Source organism: Anomaloglossus baeobatrachus, chromosome 4 (genome assembly GCF_048569485.1).
Source record: "Anomaloglossus baeobatrachus isolate aAnoBae1 chromosome 4, aAnoBae1.hap1, whole genome shotgun sequence".
Lineage (NCBI taxonomy): Eukaryota > Metazoa > Chordata > Amphibia > Anura > Aromobatidae > Anomaloglossus > Anomaloglossus baeobatrachus.
In genome coordinates, this window is record NC_134356.1 from 169,313,244 (window position 1) to 169,334,944 (window position 21,701).

A 21,701-nucleotide genomic window follows, 5' to 3' on the forward strand; every position below is an offset into this window, starting at 1 on the left:
GAAAGGCAAACACTTAAAAGTATATATGGATTTCGGAATGGAACATTCTCTGGTAGGTAACATGGCTGATACTGCCCCTCCCTGTCTACTGTGTACACTGTATTATGCCTTCCTGATTTGCATGAGTAAACAGTCAGTGGCCTGTGTCCAGATGAGCTCATTTGTTATATTGTATTACATAGTACAGTCACTTTAACCCTGAGCCAGCCTTGGTCACATAGTCGGGCTGGGTGTGCACAGCTCAGTGTTCTCCATCATAAAGCCTCCTCTTTTTCCAAGTACGTCACAGACCCAGAGTCTTCCTCCCTATTCAGACACACGTACACTTCAAGACATAGCGTGAGAGGTTACAGCACAATCTGATATCTAGGTGGGCATCCATAAGGAGAGGTAAGTGGCTGGGAGTGCTAGTGCTCATGGGGGGCTCTGGTAGTCCTTAATGGCAAGGGTATGGACTATGTCTACGAAGTGTCATGACATGACAGGCTTGTGCTGCTGGTTAGCTTAGGCTACTTTCACACATCCGGATTTTTGCTCTGCGGCACAATACGGCGTTCTGCAGAAAAACCGCAACCGGCTTTTGTAACGCCGGTTGCGGTTTTTTTTTGCATAGACTTACATTAGTGCCGTATTGTGCCGCAGGGGCTTGCGTTCGGTCCGGTTTTTGCCGCATATGGCAGATTTAGCCGATGCCACGGCCGGATCGAACGTTCCCTGCAACGTTTTTTGCTCCGGCAAAAAACACCGCATCGCGCCGCATCCGGCCGCTGCGGCGCATTTTTCAATGCATACCTATGGAGGCCGGATGCGGCGCGATGCGGAAAAAAACGCATCCGGTCGCCGCATGCGTTTTTTTCCACTGCGCGTGCTCAGTAGCATGCCGCAACCGGAAAAAAACGGACGGGCCGCATGTAAAAACTTATGCAACGGATGCGGTGTTTTCGCCGCATCCGTTGCATAGGTTTCACAGCCGGATTGAGCCGCAGTGCTCAAACCGGATGTGTGAAAGTAGCCTAAGAGAACATTACTAAGGCTTCATATAATTCAGTTTTTAAAAGACTATTTTGTTTTTCTGTACATAAATTGCGTAAAGATATTAGGGTACTTTCACACATCCGGATTTTTGCTCTGCGGCACAATACGGCGTTCTGCAGAAAAACCGCAACCGGCTTTTGTAACGCCGATTGCGGTTTTTTTTTGCATTGACTTACATTAGTGCCGCATTGTGCCGTAGGGGCTTGCGTTCGGTCCGGTTTTTGCCGCATGCGGCAGATTTAGCCGATGCGGCGGCCGGATCGAACGTACCCTGCAACGTTTTTTGCTCCGGCAAAAAACACCGCATCGCGCCACATCCGGCCGCTGCGGCGCATTTTTCAATGCATCCCTATGGAGGCCGGATGCGGCGCGATGCGGAAAAAAACCGCATCCGGTCGCCGCATGCGGTATTTTCCACTGCGCATGCTCAGTAGCATGCCGCAACCGGAAAAAACCGGACCGGCCGCATGTAAAAACTGATGCAAAGGATGCGGTGTTTTCACCGCATCCGTTGCATAGTTTTCACAGCCGGATTGAGCCGCAGGGCTCAAACCGGATGTGTGAAAGTAGCCTTACAGGGACAGGAGTGATTGCAATGTTTTATTGTCTGAATGATACTGGTATACACATACAGAATCATTTCACACCCTGCACCAAATGAATTGTTTTTGTAAAGTGATGTAATTATTTATGAGAATGTTTCAGAGAAGTTTCCATCACAGGGTGAGTCATCATCTTTAGTTACGTAAGTCTGGAAAATCTCAGTGACATATTCCAAGTCCATTAATATTCACTGGCAGCCTCGGAGGAAGAAAGTGCTGCGTCACCAGGCTGTGTGCCCTTTGTTACACGCTTACTGGTTTATATATGGACTGACTATTGAGTATCTCACAGACTGGAGCGGTATGATCCTATCACTTGTTATTAAATGGAACCAGCAATGTTCCCAAATGCTAATAACCTGGAAATGGGGTTGATCAGCAACTTAAAATCTGTTCGGCCACTGTACTTAAAGCCCGGTTCTCGGGAGGAAATGAAGGTTAATCCACCTGGTAGTCTCTAGCTTTCAGTCATAGCGGCATGTTTGTCACAGCGTCAGTAACCACTAAGTATACAGTGAGTAGCGGTTGTAATGAAGCCCTGGCAAATTGACAAACAGCAGTGTAGAAACTACTATCCATCAATGTGCCAGGGCTTCATTACAACCGCCACTCACTAGGTACTAAGTAGTTACTTAAGCCGGTCCTTTCATTCCTCTGTGACTGAAAGGAAGCAGCTGCTAGGAAGCACAAAGTTAATTTCATTTAATAGCTGCCCAACTGTCCCATTACCATCACGACCCACCTTACTGTCTTTTTTCTTTCTTCCTTCATCCATCATGCAACTTTTTCCTTAGCAACCTTAATACCGTGCCAACTAGGTCTCTAACGTCATGGCACATGTCAAAGTGAAGTCACAACATGTGCCATACTGCAAGCCCCGGCGCAAAGGGGAAGTGGCTCATATTGTAAGCTGGATGAAGGAGAGCTAGACAGTGAACTGCAGGGGCATATAACCTAATTTCATGTCTTATTGTACATTACCTGCTGCAGACAACTGTAGACATTTAGGCCACACCCTGATATCTTGGACTAACTGATATAAAGAATTTGGGTGAAATGCTCCAGAGTCATGCCCCGCCAAGAACCTTGACCCTCTTGATAGTCTATTACCTAAGGGTTTTCTATAGAGAGATGTTCACTACCCATTAGGGTTCTTTCTTCAATATTTATTAATATCAAAAAGAACAAGTAGGTAAAAAAATGTATGATAGTCTAAGAAAAAGGGATTTGACTCTCAGGTAATAAAGATAGGAAGTATCAACAGATTAATATTCATTCTACAAGCAACAGTCTAACTTTCAATTAAGGTGTCAGAAGTGGATACTATTAAAGCACTAAGGAGTGTATTGTGAGAACTCGGCACAACCTTTCTATGTTTTAGTAGATGTTTTTGTGTATTATAATTTTGTTAGACCTCTTCCCCGTTTTCCTTACCCTCCCCATTTGAACTCCAGAACATAAAACTAAGACATATTCAATTTAATTTTTTCATAAATTAAATTTTTTCCTTTTATAGTTTTAAAATTGTGTATGTGATGTTATAAAAGAAAAAAACGTCAATAAAAATGTTGAGGGAAAAAAAGATCAGGACATGTAGCTTTTTTTCAGTCTTATAAGCTCACATTCAGAGAAATTTCTTCATTAACATAACAGGGGCAATAGGACAAAAAAAAAGCCCCACTAAAATTTTAAATGTTTATTAATCAAAAAAATTATATGAACTACAATTCATGACTATGAATAGTCATTAAAGACATTAAAGACATATAGCCAAACAGATTCAAAGAGGCTACCCAAGATCCATAATCAGGTAGACTGTTGGGATGGGGGCCTGCAGTCATTCTAAAATTCTTCCCTCAAAATTGTAATAATGGTGCCCCCACTCACTGAGGACTGTACCTTCTTATGGCATATAAAATCAATCAGGACCTATAATTAACCAACAGGTAAAGCCATGACTCCGGAATGTCTGACTGAAGGCCTTATCATTCACCCAACACCCCCTACCCACCAGGGTTCTTATCTAAAATAAACACAAAACACTGCGTGGCATTGGATATAAAGGCCACAGCAGCCCCATTTATTAATAACAAAATATAAGCCATATAACATTACAAATCTTCATTGAAGGACACCCAAAAAAGGAGGGGGGGTAACTGAAGGTTGACCAAACTGTTCCTTGCAACATCGGCCCACCTCCTGACCCTCAGCCGCAACACACCGACTCGAGAGCCCTGGCCAGATGTTGCCCACACCATGTCCCGCTGAAACTCAACCCAGCAAGGACCCGTTTCACCAAACAATTGCACCGCTAGAGGTAACCCGCTCCGGCACTGGGTTCCGTCCTCTCCTCTGTGCAAACCCCCACCTTCAGACACCCCCCTCCTTTCCGCCGCTGCGACAAATTACGATCTTCCTCCTCTTTGTCGACGATGTTGAATCCACCATCAGGGCGGGCGGGAACGATTCCAGTCACCGTCCAGGTAAGAATGCCCTCCCACCCTTTGACCTGACCTATATACGACCCCCCAACAGCACCACCCCCTGACCAATCAAACTGACCCCTAGTCCTAACTGCCCCTTAGTTCCACCCCCAGATTTCACGCTCAAACTAACTTTCTACATTAACCCCTTACTGACCCTATGGCCTGGCATCCCTCCTAGTCATGCTGCCCTCCCTTGAGCCCCTTTGGGGCAGCAGTCCGGGCTATTCCTTGACTCCGGAATGTCTGACTGAAGGCCTTATCCTTCACCCAACACCCCCTACCCACCAGGGTTCTTATCTAAAATAAACACAAAACACTGCGTGACATTGGATATAAAGGCCACAGCAGCCCCATTTATTAATAACAAAACATAAGCCATATAACATTACAAATCTTCATTGAAGAACACCCGAAAAAGGAGGGGGGGTAACTGAAGGTTGACCAAACTGTTCCTTGCAACATTGGCCCACCTCCTGACCCTCAGGCGCAACACACCGACTCGAGAGCCCTGGCCAGATGTTGCCCACACCATGTCCCGCTGAGACTCAACCCAGCAAGGACCCGTTTCACCAAACAATTGCACCGCTAGAGGTAACCCGCTCCGGCACTGGGTTCCGTCCTCTCCTCTGTGCAAACCCCCACCTTCAGACACCCCCCCTCCTTTCTGCCACCACGAGTGCACATGACCCCTTGTGTGCGCGAGTCCTCCCACAACACCAAAGCCTTCTCGACCCCTTCCATAAGCCCTAAGGCCCAGATATCATTCCCCACCGAATTTAAATGGACCCCGTCCCACAGCAACAAGATTCCAACTCCGGGTGCCGAACAGAGACACCCCCGACCCGAGAAACAAAACGCCCAATCTCACGATTCACTTTACTTTGCGCTCTGTTAACAGCCTCCACCGACCTGGCGCGCCACCATGCCTGCCGCGCAACAATATCGGACCACACGATCACTAGACCCAGGTGGGATGACAAGAGCCGCAGGCAGTCGCACTTTATATCTTGGATCAGGTCCCTGGAAGCCCGAAGACTCAAGTCATTTCCACCCGCGTGTAGCACTACCACGTCCAGTGGTCTATCCAACTCTGCATGGTGGCGCCAGGTAGGCAACACTTCACTCCACAGCATACCCCTGATGCCGATCCATCGCACTGTTGCCTTTTCCCTGGGAACCCCCAACTGACGGCCGTCCGGTCTTACTCCCGCACGAAAAGCACCCCAATACACATACGAGTGACCGAGCACCCACACCAACAATGGTAAACCTACGAGACAAAAAGGTGACAACATGGAGGGGAGGAGGGGGGGGGACATGGGGAAGAAAAGGGGTAATGAGGACCACGCAAATACCGCCCCCGACCTGACCCCCCCCCAACATCTTACAACAAGGTTGGCTGCACATAGGATCTATACCTAGCCGATTCCCAGCGTCCAATCTTACGGAGAGCCTGCGCGCCCAGGCCCCAGCGAGCCGCCTGAGTCGCAGCCCCAATCCGAAAGGAATGCGATGCGAACTCAGCCTCTCTGAGACCGCAACACTGCAGGCACCTCCGAAAGATACAGACGAATTGGTAACTGGACAAGGCTGACCCATCTCCATGGCCATTTGAACACAACGCCTCAAATCCCCCAGCTTGTCCTCCGGCAAGCGGCACTCCATGGCAACTGTATCTAACTCAATTCCCAGAAATTTCAAAACCATAACCGGACCCTCCGTCTTTTCAGGCGCCAACGGAACGCCAAAGCGGCGAGCAACCTGCTCAACTGTCCGAAGCACAAGGGAACACTGTAGGGATCTAGCAGACCCCATGCACAAAAAGTCATCCAAGTAGTGCAACACTGAATCCAAGCCCGCCTCCTCCTTAATTACCCACTCCAAAAAACAGCTAAACTTCTCAAAATAAGAACATGAAATTGAACAGCTCATCGGCAAACAACAATCTACATAAAACTTGTCCTCCCACCAACACCCCAACAGGTGAAAATTGTCCGGGTACACCGGTAACAGACGGAAGGCGGCTTCCACATCCGTTTTTGCCAAAAGCGAACCACGACCCAACTTCCTTAGCCATTCCACTGCCCTATCAAAACGAACATACGAAACTGAAACCAGCTCAGGATCAATACCGTCATTCACCGACCTGCCAGTAGGATAGGACAAATGGTGAATCAGCCGAAACTTGTTAGGTTCCTTTTTTAGGACCAACCCCAACGGGGACACCACCAAGTCAGGCAATGGAGGATCATCAAAGGGGCCTGCCATCCGTCCCAATTCCACCTCCTTCCGTAACTTATCTGCCACTATATCACCATGGAAGCGAGTCGACTGTAAATTTTTCAAACGAATCTCGCCAGGCTTAACAACTGACGGTATCTTAAAACCAAAACGAAAACCTTCACTCAACAACTCCGCCGTCACCCGATCCGGGTATCTACTTAGAAACGGCGCCATCCGATCTACCCTCACTGGGGTCCTCCCTTTTTGACGAAGACTCTGCGGCCTTCCCTTTTCCCTTCCGGAAGCACTTGAGATAACTATGGGCGCCGCCACAGCCCGAACATTCGTGCTTAAATCGGCAGGAGGACCCAAAGTGGCAGTCCTTTTCATTGAACTGCCTGCAAACGCCCTTTTTGGGCCCCGGCGAGGTGTCAAATGATCCCTCGCCGGAACCCCCTGGAAAGGACTGCGATGCCGACTTCGGTGCAGCCATCAGCTGCATCCATAGACTGATTTCTTTGTGGTCCCACCGTAAACTGGGTCTGACCGCTTTCCTCTGGCAAAACTGCTCGTCATATCTTAGCCAAGCAGTCCCCCCATAGGTCCTATATGCCTGACAGATAGACTCCAGATAACAAAAAAGCGCCGAACAGTTATCCGGAGCCTTTTCCCCCACCACACTGGCCAGTATCACAAATGCCTGCAGCCAATTCTGAAAATTGCGAGGAATAAGGCGATAACGCCGCCGCTCTTCCTCATCCTTTTTGCTCTCATCCGGTTTAACCCGATCCAGGTTAAACTTCTCCAACGGAAGTAAAGAGAATATTTCAACATATTCGTCCTTCCATATTTTCTCCCTAATCTCCTGCTTCAAATGCGCCCCCAACGGCCCATCAAAGCAGACATACACTTCTCCTCTCACCTTGTCATCTAAACGAACAACATCCACTGCAGCAGCAGCTGCGGCAGCGGGAGCCGCCACCACCGGCTCACTAACAACATTTCCACTGGCCACCGCGCCGGGCGCGGGAGCCACCACATCCTGAACCGTCGCACCAGCTGCTCCCTGCCACACCATGCTAGGGCCCCCCACGGGGGCAAATAAACCCCTAACCAACCGCAGCAACTCGGATGCCATGCTGCCGTCACCCGGCCCCACATTCATACTCTGCCCACCACTCGGGCCACCAGGCAAACCGCCCATACCACCAACCACATTCAAGCCATGCACGCCACTCATATCACCAGACTCACCATCCACTGCCAAACCAGTCATACGAGAAATAGGAAAAACCGTGGTCTTACCAGGCTGACTCCGAGCAGATCCCGAAACAGCCGTCACATGTCCTCCGCGTCGCACTCCAGCTGGTTCGACGTCGTCAACGATATGGTACCTGGTGTCGTCCTCCGCGACGTCCTCCTCAGAGATGGCGTCCTCCTCCTCACTGGACCCAGGTCCAGGGAACCCGCCGTCCGGCAGGCTCGACCTTTGACCCCGTCCGCCCGCAGAACCACTTGTCCTCAGCGCCGTCCGCGACGATCCAGAAGCTGGCGTCTCCGTATAATCCCTGCCTGGGGCATGCCGGTCAGCATCCCCGCGCGCTCCTGCAGTCCCCAACGTCATCCTGTCGCCGTCCGTCCTCCGGTCCATAAGGCCAGGCCCCGCTGATCCGGGCCATCTCCATATGGGATCCACCGCCGGCACTGGAGCCCTATGCACCTGCATAGGCACCGCTCGTTTCCCTGTACGTGCTGCAGGGGCCAATGCAGCCTCATCCTAGACCTGTGACCGCGCAGGCCCACGTGACCGCGCCGACCCACATGACCGCGCCGGCCCATGTGACCGCGTCAACCCACGTGACCGCGCCGACCCACGCGACTGCGGCGGACCAGGTGAGTGCGGCGGACCAGGTGAGTGCGGCGGGCCAGGTGAGCGCGGCGGGCCAGGTGAGCGCGGCGGGTCAGGTGAGCGCGCCGGGTCAGGTGACCGCGACGCGCGCGTCACCACTGACGAACCGGAAGTGGAGGGGAGGCCGGCCACGTCATTCACCGCCCCGCTGCCTTGATGCCCGCTGCCCGACTTCCGGCCTAGGCCTCGCGACGTCCCGACTCCTGGATCCACCGCCGCTGCCGCCGCACGTCCTCCACTGGGGCTCCGTCTCTGCTGCCGGCTCCTCGGTGTCATCTCTGGGCTGAGGCGCTCCGGAGGCCGCGATCTTCGCTGCCGCTTCGGAGACAGGGGGTTCCCATCTTCAGCGCCATCGCCGGTCCATCGCTGCAGCTGCTCCTTCATCCACCGCTGTCCACGCTGCTCCACCATCCTCTTCATCTGTGCCATGAGGTCTTCCATCTTCAGGATCCAGACGCTCCAACGATTCCAGTCACCGTCCAGGTAAGAATGCCCTCCCACCCTTTGACCTGACCTATATACGACCCCCCAACAGCACCACCCCCTGACCAATCAAACTGACCCCTAGTCCTAACTGCCCCTTAGTTCCACCCCCAGATTTCCCGCTCAAACTAACTTTCTACATTAACCCCTTACTGACCCTATGGCCTGGCATCCCTCCTAGTCATGCTGCCCTCCCTTGAGTCCCTTTGGGGCATCAGTCTGGGCTATTCCTTTACCAATAAAGATGCATATTACATAAGGTGCTTGTAGAAAAAAGTCAATCAATATGGCACTTCACATATACACTAACAAGCAAAAGAGTAACAATGTTTTGAACTTTTGACTTTCAGGCTCCATATCTCACCATCCACTACAGCTTTGAGTGTGAGACTATCTTCATTTTATAGACAATCATCTTGGCTATCTCATATGTAAATTTAATTTGCAACTATTTAGCATAGGATTATTTCTGCAGATTCTTGTCATGTCACTACATTGTTACCGTTTTGCTCCTGGTGCTTGAAAAATCTTTGTTTTCCTTTATACTACAAATTGCAACCTGATCTTACATTCCCTGATAGTGTGTTATTAGGTTAATTCCCAGGCAAAAAGTAACTGGTTTGAATTGAAGAACAGCCTTGAAGAGGATTTCCCAATAAAAGAGAAACAGCATAATTTAACATCATTCATTTGGTCTCTTGGCCAAGAAAATTACCAAACTGCATCATGTGAGTGCTATGACAGTTAGAAGGATATGAAATGAAGTTCGTCCATCTATTCAAAAGCCAAGAGGTGGCTGTCCAGGAAAAACATTGGAATCAACAAGTCAGCTCATCACAAGGTCTAATAGTTCTAGCACGACAAACACAACAGTGGAAGCGGCTCGTATGCTTCATAATAGTGAGATCACAGACATCCATGAAAGCACTGTGCTACGCATGTTACACAAGTCTGGAATGGTGGTCCACAAAAAGGTGAAGAATAGTGATGAGCGAGTACTAAAAAGCTCGGGTGCTCGAGGCTCGGGCCGAGCATCCCAAGATACTCGTGTACTCGGCCCGAGCACCGAGCCCAATGTTATCCTATGGGAGACCCGAGTATTTTTGTGAAATGACCCCCGGCAGCATGTAGAAACCCTAAAAATGGCACAAAAGTCTCAGAAGAGTGCTCAAATGACATGGCAACAGCATGGGGAAGATCCCTTGAAGCATTTATCACTCAAAAGTCACAGCTGTGAACAATTTTGTCCGCGTTTTACGCCATTTTTACGGACTCACCAGAAAACCTTCAAAAATGACACCAAAATGAATTTTCATGGCGGAAATGTTAAGGGCACATACCCAATAGTGAGATAGAGCTAATGTATGTTACTTTTTGAGATTAATACATGAAAGATTTTACGTAAAACATTGTGTGGCACTCCGATGTCCCTGAGAAGAGACGTACATGAAGGCCTCTGAGTCTAATGTGCCCATTTTGAGGAAGTGAGTCTTTGTAGTATTTTCCTTTGCCAGGGCAGTCCAAAATTGTGAGGTTCACCAATGCCCCTGCATACAGACGTGCATGAGGGCCTGTAAACCTGAAGTGCCCATTGTAAGGAAGTGGGTCTATTGTAGTATAGCCCTTAGGCAGGGCAGCCAAAAATTGGGAGGCTCCACGTTGTCCCTGGATAGAGACGTGCATGATGGCCTGTAAACCTGAAGTGCCCATTGTAAGGAAGTGGGTCTATTGTAGTATAGCCCTTTGGCAGGGCAGCCAAAAATTGGGAGGCTCCACGTTGTCCCTGGATAGAGATGTGCATGAGGGCCTGTAAACCTGAAGTGCCTATTGTAAGGAAGTGGGTCTATTGTAGTATAGCCCTTTGGCAGGGCAGCCAAAAATTGGGAGGCTCCACGTTGTCCCTGGATAGAGACGTGCATGAGGGCCTCAAAACATTAAGTGTCCATTGTCAGGAAGTGGGTGTATTATAGTATAGCCCTTTGGCAGGGCAGCCAAAAATTGGGAGGCTCCACGTTGTCCCTGGATAGAGACGTGCATGATGGCCTGTAAACCTGAAGTGCCCATTGTAAGGAAGTGGGTCTATTGTAGTATAGCCCTTTGGCAGGGCAGCCAAAAATTGGGAGGCTCCACATTGTCCCTGGATAGAGATGTGCATGAGGGCCTGTAAACCTGAAGTGCCCATTGTAAGGAAGTGGGTCTATTGTAGTATAGCCCTTTGGCAGGGCAGCCAAAAATTGGGAGGCTCCACGTTGTCCCTGGATAGAGACCTGTTAGGTTCTTAGTGCCTCCGTGCTTGCATTTAAAAACCGCACGTGTGTGCCTGTTGGTGGCAGCTTTCCGCTGCACTTGTGTGCGTTTTGCAAAAACTTGGATATAACGCACAAGTCTAGTGAATACACATCAGCACAGCATTGCAAAATGCGCAAGGGCGTTGTCAACGAACAAGGAAGTGGACGTGATGGTGGTGCAGGCAGAGGCCGAGGTCGTGGGCAAGCTCTAATTTCGCCACAACAAAGGGCAACATCTACTCGCTCGCACGTCCTGTCCCAAATTCTTGGGGACCGCAGCAGTACACCGCTCTTGAACCAAGACCAGTGTCAACAGGTTGTTAGTTGGATAGCAGATAATGCTTCCAGTCATATTGGCACCACCACAAACACTCTGTCTTCCACACGGTCAAGTGTCAGTAGCCGTGATACTGCACCGCACATTTCAGAACCTGATCCTCCTTCCTACCACCAGGCCGAGTACACGTCCACGGACATTACTGATCCCACACTTGGACACTCGGAAGAGCTGTTCGTTCACGTTTCCATTCACACATTCTGGCCTCTCGCCAGCTCCTGTTGAAGTGGGCCATGACGAGATTGTATGTACAGATGCCCAAATATTTGCGCAGCCACGTTCTCACGAAGTTGGCAACGTGTCTCAACAAGGGGTGGACGATGATGAGACACAATTGTCAGGAAGTAAGGAGGAGCAGGGTGCGGAAGAGGAAGACGACGTGGTGGATGATCCAGTAACTGACCCAACCTGGCAGGAGGATATGCAGAGCGAGGACAGCAGTGCACAGGGGGAGGGAGGCGTAGCATCCCAACAGGCAGTAAGAAGCAGGGTGGTGGCCCCAGGCAGACGTCAGGCAACTGTTCCCCGGAACAACACGACACAAGGTGCCTGTACAAATGTTAGGTCTTCCCGAGTCTGGCAGTTTTTTAAGTTGGCTCCAGATGATTCTAAAAAGGCCATTTGCAACACCTGCCGTGCCAGCATCAGCAGGGGTACCAAAACTAGCAGCCTGACCACCAACAGCATGATCAGGCACATGTCAGCCAAGCACCCGACTTTGTGGGATGTACAACAGAGTCGAGGAGCAGTGCTTGCTGATGTCACTGCTATGTCTTCGCTTGTTGTGCATGCGAGCCAATCCCCTGTCCATGCTGCCCGCGAACAAGCCTCCTCCGGCCCTGCACCTGCAGTTTCCCACGCAGAAATAACACCATCATCAAGCACGTCCTTGTCCCAGCGCAGCGTTCAGTTATCCATTCAGCAAACCTTTGAACGCAGGCGCAAATACACTGCCAACGCCCCACATGCCACACTTCTAAATGCTAACATTTCGCGACTGAATGCGCTGGAAATGTTGCCTTTTAGGCTGGTTGAGACAGAAGCATTCCGCGACCTGATGGTGGCAGCTGTCCCACGTTACTCGGTCCCCAGCCGCCACTATTTCTCCCGGTGTGCCGTCCCCGCATTGCATAACCACGTGTCACAAAACATCACACGTGCCCTGAACAACGCTGTTTCAGCCAAAGTCCACCTAACCACAGACACGTGGACAAGTGCATGTGGGCAAGGCCGCTACATCTCGTTGACGTCACACTGGGTTAATATTGTGGAAGCTGGGACCCAGTCTGAGCGAGGGACGGAACACGTCCTTCACACACCAAGTTTTGCAGGCCCTACCTCAGTCAGGGTTTCACCCACACTCTACAGCTCCGGAATGTCATGCTCCTCAGCCTCCTCCTCCTCCTGCGCATCCTCATCCACTTTACCCTCTACACCAGTCCCAAGCTGGAAGTGTCGCGGGCGGAGGAGGGGACGCTGCGCTCTCCCACTGCTCGGGTCCGGCTGCCGCTGCTCTACGGCTGCTGCTGCTCGGTGGCTCGAGCGATGGCCGGATCCCGGGGACTCGAGCGGCGCTCATCGCCCGTGAGTGAAAAGGGGTCGTTTGGGTTTTGGGGATATTGTCCGTGACGCCACCCACGGTTGTGGTGATTGTGTGGACACCACCGCTGCTCTGGACGGGGATCCCGGGAGCCTGTGACAGGGAGCAGCTTTGTTGTTATTTCTCCCCTCCGTGGGTAGGGGGGTTGGTTGTCCCGGGGCCCGGTGATGGGGTAGAGATGGATGACAGGTGGGTTTCGGGGCCTGATGAGGTGCAGGGTCGCAGGGGCAGCGCTGTGCCGCACGGCACGGAGGTACTCACTCAGCCCAATGATGATGACACAGTTCACGGTAAAACAAGTGGCTGGATGGACGGGTCCCTCGGACGGCTGCGGTTGTTCCTCCCTGCAGGTTAGTGATGACTGTCTCTCCCTGCACCTAAGTTCAGTGTTGGTAGTGATGGTTTCCCACCGGTAACCCGCTCCCCGACCTGGATATGGGCCGGAGGAGCCCCTTTTGCCCACAGGCGCTGGCCCTGGGAGACGGTTGCCCTTGGCGGTGGCGGTGTCTCCCCTTCACGGTTGGACGGTTGCCTTCTATCGGGACTTGGCTGTTTGGAAACCCTGAGGTCCCCTTCACTAACGGATTTGGCAAATTCACGGCGACACCAAGCCTTGCCGGGATCCGAAAGGCCCCTGCCAATGGTGCTGGCTTCTCTTTGTATACCGGTCCGGTACGGCCGGGTCACCACCCGTCCACGGTCCTTACGGCAGACTCCAATCGGCCTCCACTGCAGACGGTCACCACATCCTGCCAACCTTGCTGTCCTGTCCGGGCCACACACCCGGACCAACTTCAGGCTCTTTGCTGCCACTTTTCTCCAATCTACTACTTTCCTCCTTCCACTTCCTTAGCTTAACTCTCACTGCCTGTGTTTTCCCTCCTCCTTGGTGGGTGGAGACCAACCGCCTGGCTCCACCCCCTGGTGTGGACAACAGCCCCTGGGGAAGGCAACAAGGATTTTGTGTTTTGACTATGATATGCCTGCAGGGAGTGTGGGGTGTGTAAGTGTTGTGCTCTGTGGCCCCTGGCTTGTCCAGGGCGACACAGAAGCACTGCAGCACTGCCTCGGCGAAGTGGCAACAGGCTGTGCTGAAGCTAATCTGCATAGGTGACAAACCCCACAATGCAGAAGAGGTGTGGACAGCTCTGAAACAGCAGGCAGATCACTGGCTCACACCTCTGAACCTAAAGCCAGGAAAGGTTGTGTGTGACAATGGCCGGAACCTGGTGGCGGCTTTGAGGCGAGGCCAGCTGACACATGTTCCATGCGTGGCCCATGTGCTCAACCTCGTGGTTCAGCGGTTTCTAAAGTCATACCCAGAGCTGTCTGATCTGCTGGTAAACGTTCGCCGCCTGTCTGCACATTTTCGAAAGTCACCTACTGCTTCAGCCGGCCTTGCCGGCTTTCAGCGCCATTTGCATCTTCCAGCTCACAGACTGGTGTGTGATGTCCCCACGCGTTGGAATTCAACTCTGCACATGTTGGTCAGGATATGTGAGCAGAAGAGGGCAGTTGTTGAGTACCTGCATCACCTAAGCCGTCGGGAAATGGGTCAAACTCCACACATAACACCTGAGGAGTGGAGATGGATGTCCGACCTATGTACCATCCGCCAAAACTTTGAGGACTCCACCAAGATGGTGAGCGGCGATGACGACATTATTAGCGTCACCATACCGCTTCTCTGCCTTCTAAAATGGTCTCTGCTCAAAAAACAACCATGATGCATTGCAGGCGGAGCGCGATGAGTTTGAGCAAGAAACAGTAGTGGGTGTGGGTGATAACACACAGCCCAGCCTCGTCTCATCACAACGTGCAGTGGAGGACTATGACGAGGAGGAGGATGAAGACATGGAGCAACTCTTTGGCCAAATTGAGGATATGACATGCAGTCATATCCTCGGTTCAGCGTGGCTGGCCAGAGGACAGGGTAGATGATGAGGAGGAGGAGGACAGCATGTTCAGTCATCGTGTTGGTCAGGATACTGAAGTGATGGCTGTTAAGAGTCTGGCACACATGGCTGACTTTATGATAAGCTGCCTGTCTCCAGACCCTCGCGTTAAGAACATCTTGGCCGACAATCATTACTGGTTGGTAACACTGTTAGACCCACGCTAAAAGGAGAACTTTATGTCTCTTATTCCCGAGGCGGAGAGGTCAGGCAAAATGCAGCAGTTCCAGAAGGCCATAGTCACGGAAGTAGGCAAAGCATTCCCCTCACAAAACGCTAGCGGCATAGGTCAGGAATCAGTGGACAACCAAGGCGTACAGCCGAGAGGGGCACAAGTCCAATCCGCCAGAGGTAGGGGAACAGTCTTTAAGATGTGGGACAGTTTTCTCAGCCCCTCACATACCACAGCCCCTGAGGTGCGGGGTAGTGCCACAAGAAATCCTAAGTTTGCCCAGATGCTCAAGGAGTACCTTGCAGATCAAACAACTGTACTCCGACATTCCTCTGTGCCTTACAATTAATGGGTATCCAAGCTGGACACGTGGCATGAATTGGCTCTCTACGCCTTGGAAGTCCTGGCCTGCCCTGCCGCTAGCGTTTTGTCAGAGCGTGTTTTTAGTGCCGCAGGTGGAATCATTACAGATAAACGCACCCGCCTGTCAACTGTAAATGCTGACAGGCTGACTCTGATCAAGATGAACAAGGGTTGGATTGGGCCAGACTTCACCACACCACCAGCAAATGACAGCGGAATTTAAAGTTTGTAACGGGAATTTGCCATGTACCTCCACTCACCCATGGTAACACACTTCTGGACTTTGGCTAATCGCTGGACTGCTCCTCCTTCTCCTCATGCGCCATCATGATGACCGTTACAATAGTTAGGCCGTTGTTTCAGGTATACCCCCAGTGGTAAATTTTTTCGCCCATTCTTTCAGAATGGGCATTACAACGACAGGAGACCCGCTCCTTTGCAATGGGAACAATGTTTTGAGGCCCTCATGCACATCTCTATCCAGGGACAATATGGAGCCTGACGCTGCCACCGACAGGCACACACGTGCGGTTTTTAAATGCAAGCACGGACGCAATAAGAACCTAACAGGTTTTTAGGAGCGACAATTACTGAGAAGTCTGACACTATCAGCCACTGCTGACTGACGTGTATTATACACTACACTTGTGCGTTATCTAATAGTTTGTGAAAAACGCACACAAGTGCACCTGTACGCTGCCACCGACAGGCACACACGTGCGGTTTTTAAATGCAAGCACGGACGCAATAAGAACCTAACAGGTTTTTAGGAGCGACAATTACTGAGAAGTCTGACTCTATCAGCCACTGCTGACTGACGTGTATTATACACTACACTTGTGCGTTATATAATAGTTTGTGAAAAACGCACACAAGTGCACCTGTACGCTGCCACCGACAGGCACACACGTGCGGTTTTTAAATGCAAGCACGGACGCAATAAGAACCTAACAGGTTTTTAGGAGCGACAATTACTGAGAAGTCTGACACTATCTGGACTGTTTTAGACTGTGTACACCAGCCCCAGATATCATGAAGGCTGGTATACGGTCACCACTAGGAATGGCTATATACCCTGCCTGCCTGCCTGTATACTGCTACAATAGTCCTGACATGGACTCTTCTGGTCACTAGCCTGTATTCCGACCTGGCTATACCCTGCCTGTATATAGCAACAATAGTCCTGAGAAGGACTCTGCTACTGTACTCCGACCTGGCTATTCCCTGCCTGCCTGTATACAACTTATTGTATGTCCTGAGAAGGACTTCTGGTCACACTGTTTGCAGCCCTGCTCCGGAACTAACTATAAAGGGCCGCAAACCTTTCCCTGAAGCAGCAACCCTCTCCCTGCACTGACTGTCTGGATGGCTGTGAGCAGAGCACAGCGCGCCCGCCGGTATAAAGGCTTGGTCACGCTGTGCGGGCCGGCCAATCACTGCAATTCCACAACTAACAGGGCTGTGGCATTGCAGTGGTCTGCCAGCCAATCCCTGCATGAGGGCTGGCTCTCAAAAGAGCGCCAACATGCAGGGATGAAGACCACGAGTACAGCACGAGTATCGCGAGATTACTCGGTCCCCGCCGAGTAGCCCGAGTACAGTGATACTCGTGCGAGTACCGAGTAGTAACAAGCATACTCGCTCATCACTAGTGAAGAACCCTCAACTTCAATATCATCATAAGAACTATCAGTTTGAAATTACAAAAAAGTATGAAAAGTGGACAATAAAAGAGTGGAAATGGTAGATTTGTAGCGCTCAGACGAAAGTCAATAGACTAGGCTCTCATGGGTGCAACTAGGTCTAGAAGAAACAAGGGAAAAAGGGTTTAACGGATCGAGAAAATTAAGGAACTGTCAAGTTCAATGGAGGAAGCCTGATCTCATGGAGTTGTTTCACAGCCAAAGACATTGGATACTTGGCCAGGAATGATACTGATCTCAATGCTGAGCTATACGTGAGTATCCTACATGACGTGTTACTTTGTACACTCGAGTACTATGAATATAAAATTGACGACATAGTGTTTAGCAGGACAATGATCTGAAGCATACATCAAGGTTGGCAAAGAAATGCTTCAATGACAATGTAGTGAAGGTGCTGGATTGGCCCCCACAGCCTCCAGACCTCAACCAATCGAACACTTGTGGGTAGAGTTGAAGAAAACCTGTATACATACCCAAGTGTGTTGACCAGTATGCACCAACATTGGGAGCGTGCAGAAGAAACCTGGAATCAGATTTTGGTCAAGACATGCTTGAATCTGATCAAGAGAGATAGCTTTTTAGGAGAAAAACTGTACCAATGCAGTTACATGACAATAATCTGCATAACTAATCTTATGCTAAATAGTAAATCTTATTTATGTATGAGATAGCCAAGATGATTGTCTATAAAATGATGGTAGTCTCACATTCAAAGCTGTAGTGGATGGTGAGATATGGAACATGAAAGTCAAAAGTTAAAACATTGAGTGTAAAGTGTCCTAATGTAGATTATTAGAGTTAGGTCACGTTCATACGTTCAGTATTTTACTTCAGTATTTGTAAGCAAAAATAATGAGTAGAACAGTCATAGAAAAAGTATAATAGAAACACAGGCACCTGCATTTTTTACACATTCCTGGTTTTGGCTTACAAACACTGATTTAAAATACTGACTAAATACTGAACGTGTGTACGTGGCCTTAGCCACAGTGCTAGCTATAGTATTAGATATATGTAGAATTGATATTGCCCACAATACTTATCTGATATTGTAAATTATAACCTACAATATATGTATGTAATTTTTTCCCTGTCCTATGCATTGTCTCATGGTGATTTCCTAATTTACATGGTCTTATGTAAATTTTTATTATCCATAAATAAGTGCTGTTAGATTGAGCTCTTCCACTCACACGAGGGCAAACAAACCAGTGGAAATGTTAACCACAGGTTCCTATACAGACTAGGAGTACCCTAAACTGACCATGTTTGTCCATGCCTGACTATGGAGGTTTGCACCCTAAACTTATAGCAGAAAAAGGAGAAATGCACAGCTCACTGGAGAAAATTGAGGGTGGTGGTGCACGGACAACCTGCTTCATCTGGCAGGTGAAGAACAAAAGAGGAGGTGAAAAAATCCAGCACCAGCAAATAAAATGTAAAAATGTATTTAAGCATAATTAAAAAGCCCATAACAAAAATTGTTAGGGCGGGTACAGAGCAAAAAAAGTCAACATGTTTCAAGCGAAAAAAAAGCTCTTAATCATGATTAAACACTCAACGTGCGAACATAGCCTAATCCGGCATTGACTTCAATGACTTCACCTGAGGTGAAGTCACTGAGTTCAATGAGTTCACCTCAGGTCAGTTCATCTCAGGTCACAGCTAGGGTACCATGGGAACCATCCGCTGTGACCTCAAGTGAACTCACTTAAATCACCGCACTCACAGCAGCGGCTCCGTCAGTGTGTCCCTGACGCCACAGTGTGCAGTCACATTTTCAAATGTGACCGCACACTGCAACCTAAGATGCAGCAGAACCAGGATCATTGTGGGACCTTTTGTGGATTACTTTGGACATGCAGAGGTGTTTGGGGGTTAATAAATTGGAGAAAAGGAGTGTTTTTTTAAATAAAAGATTTTTCTCTGTATTTTTTTTCTTTTTACTAACACAATTAGTAAACTTGGGCTTGATGACAGCTCTGATTTTTTTGACAAATCACAGCTATCATTTTATTACCTCAATTGCCACCGCAACGGTTCAAGTCCATCTGGACCCACTGAACCCAAACATCTGTGGGTTCGCCCATCTCTGGTAACTTTAGCTTTGTCTCCCAAGTAATTTGTTTGACATTTTCATGTCCTCATTACTCTTCTAAAGCAACAAAGAACATTATCAAATGCGCTAGGTGTGAGGAAACCACTGGTGAGCAGTTTTCTATTTACTATTTCTAAGGTTCTAATCCCATTGATGAGGGACATACATCCCACATTTCTCTTTTTCTTAGCTAAGGCTATGTGCGCACTGGGAAATGGAATTTTCTTGAGAAAATTCCGCATGCTCTCAAAGATTACCGCACCCGCGGTAAAAAAACGCGGGAAACCGCACCCGAAAACCGCATGCGGTTTGCTGCGGTTTTACCGCGGTATTATTCGCGGTATTGCCGCGGTTTTGCCGCGTGCGGGTTGGGATGTGCTTTATTGCATTCAATGCAATAAAGCACATTGAAAAAAAAAAAAAAAGTCATTTAATTCTGAGATAGTAGATAGACAGAAGAATAGATAGAGGGATAGATAGATAGACAGACAGAGGGATAGATAGATAGATAGATAGATAGATAGATAAATAAATACAGGACAGATCGCTGCATTTCCCACGGTCGGCAGTGAGTTCACATTACCGGCCGTGGGAAATGACCGGTAATTACCTCTGTTGTCTGCTGCATTCATTCAGCGCTGTGTCTGTGACAGTCGCGGCTGGATGGAAGCAGCGCAGGACCTGTGGATTACGCCGGAGCGGTGGATTACGCCGGAGCTTTGGTGCGGGAGGGGTTAATAAAATGGTGAACGAGGCTTGTTTGTTTTATTTAAAATAAAGGATTTTTCGGTGTCTGTGTTTTTTTCACTTTACTTACGGGTTGATCATGTCAGCTGTCACATAGACGCTGCCATGATCAAGCCTGGAGTTAATGGCGGTGGTCCCCCACCACCATTAACCCCTTGTATTACCTTGCTGCCACTGCTACACGGTGGCAAGAAGAGCCGAGGACACGCCGGTAGTGCCGCATAATGCATGCGACAGTGCCGGGGCAGCTGCGGCTGATATTCTCGGCTGCGGGAGGGCGAGTGAGGCGGGGGACATTAACCCTGCCCCTCTCCCTCCCCAGCCTGAGAATACCGGGCCGCCGCTGTGTGCTTACCTCGGCTGGACCGTGAATATGCAGCGGAGCCCACGTTATTTGTTTTCTATATTTCCGTTTTCTTTCTATGTGTGTTCTATGTGTCTGTGTCTATGTGTTCTATGCCTGTGATGTGTTCTGTGTGTGTGATCTGTGTTTGTGTTTACTCTCTGCACGGCTTCCTCTTACTGTAATGACATCACTTCCCTGCAAAACCGCAGACAGGCGATGTACATTACCGGAGGTAAACCGCGAAATACCGCAGGGAATAACGCAGGAAAACGCAGTGAACCGCACAGAATTTGCTGCCTGCGTTATTCCCTGCGGATTTCATGATTAACATTGGAGTCAATGGAGTGAAATCCCGCAGCGATGTGCGGAAAAGAAGTGACATGCACTTGTTTTTGCTGCGGGATTCCCGCAGCAAAACATGCAGCTGTCAAATTCCGCCCAGTGCGCACAGGATTTTTTTTCTCCATAGGATTTGCTGGTGATTCACTGCAGAGATGTTATGAACATTTTCTGCAGCGAAACATGCAGCAAATCCGCAGAAAATCCGTGGCAAAATCCGGTAAGTGCGCACAGGGCCTTAGGAAGATATTTGGAGAAAGAGTCCTCAGACACACCTTATTTGTAGACCAGAGTGTTGCCTGTGAGACCTTGTATGTGTCATTGTAAGTGAAAAATTCTACCAGATATGAGTTAATTTTATCTATATTATCTTTGGACTTTAGCAAATAAATGTTTATACACCACAGAAGAGGAGTGGTAGTTGTATATTGCTCCTCAATGATTAGACCAAGGCATGATCAGACCAGGTTACCTCTGTTCTGAATAAAAGAACTGCACAACTTTTAACAATGAAATAATCTAGGCATAAGATTGCAGCAAGTCTATTAGAGTAATATGTACACTGTGTGCACAATTGTTAGGCAATTTACAGTTTTGATGATTAATTTTCTTGTTAAACAACTACAGTTCAGTCCCATAACACTGCCGGTATGCAGAGACATTGAACTCTGAGTCCTGAGGAACATAGTGGGAAGCTTTATTGCATCTGAGATCTGAACCCATAATTAGTCTATTTTGACCTCCATAAGTCGACATTTCTGAACCTTGGAGTCTAGTATTAGGCCTAGAAAAACTTGTGGTTTTAGTGGTTTAACAACTTAGACTTTCTAACTTGACTTGCTGATTAAAAAGTTGTCTCGATAAGGGACTATCATAGCCTCTTTTACTCTCAGGTGGGCTGTCACTTCCACTATTAATTTCGTGAAAATACGAGGAGCTACTGATAGATAGAAGGAAAGTGCTCTGTTTTGAAAGTGTCTTAATGTCTCCTCCACAACTAAGGCCTGCGTGT

At 49.2% G+C, this 21,701-nt stretch overlaps 1 protein-coding gene across 1 annotated transcript in view; it reads left to right on the forward strand.

Moving 5' to 3' along the window:
- The first annotated feature begins 208 nt into the window (after window positions 1–208).
- Window positions 209–21,701, forward strand: part of LOC142301342 (E3 ubiquitin-protein ligase RNF14-like) — an 87,464-nt gene continuing 65,971 nt past the window's right edge. The window contains exon 1 of the mRNA XM_075342338.1: window positions 209–390. The gene's annotated coding sequence lies outside the window, so the exon portion shown is untranslated. The remainder of the gene's footprint in view (window positions 391–21,701) is intronic.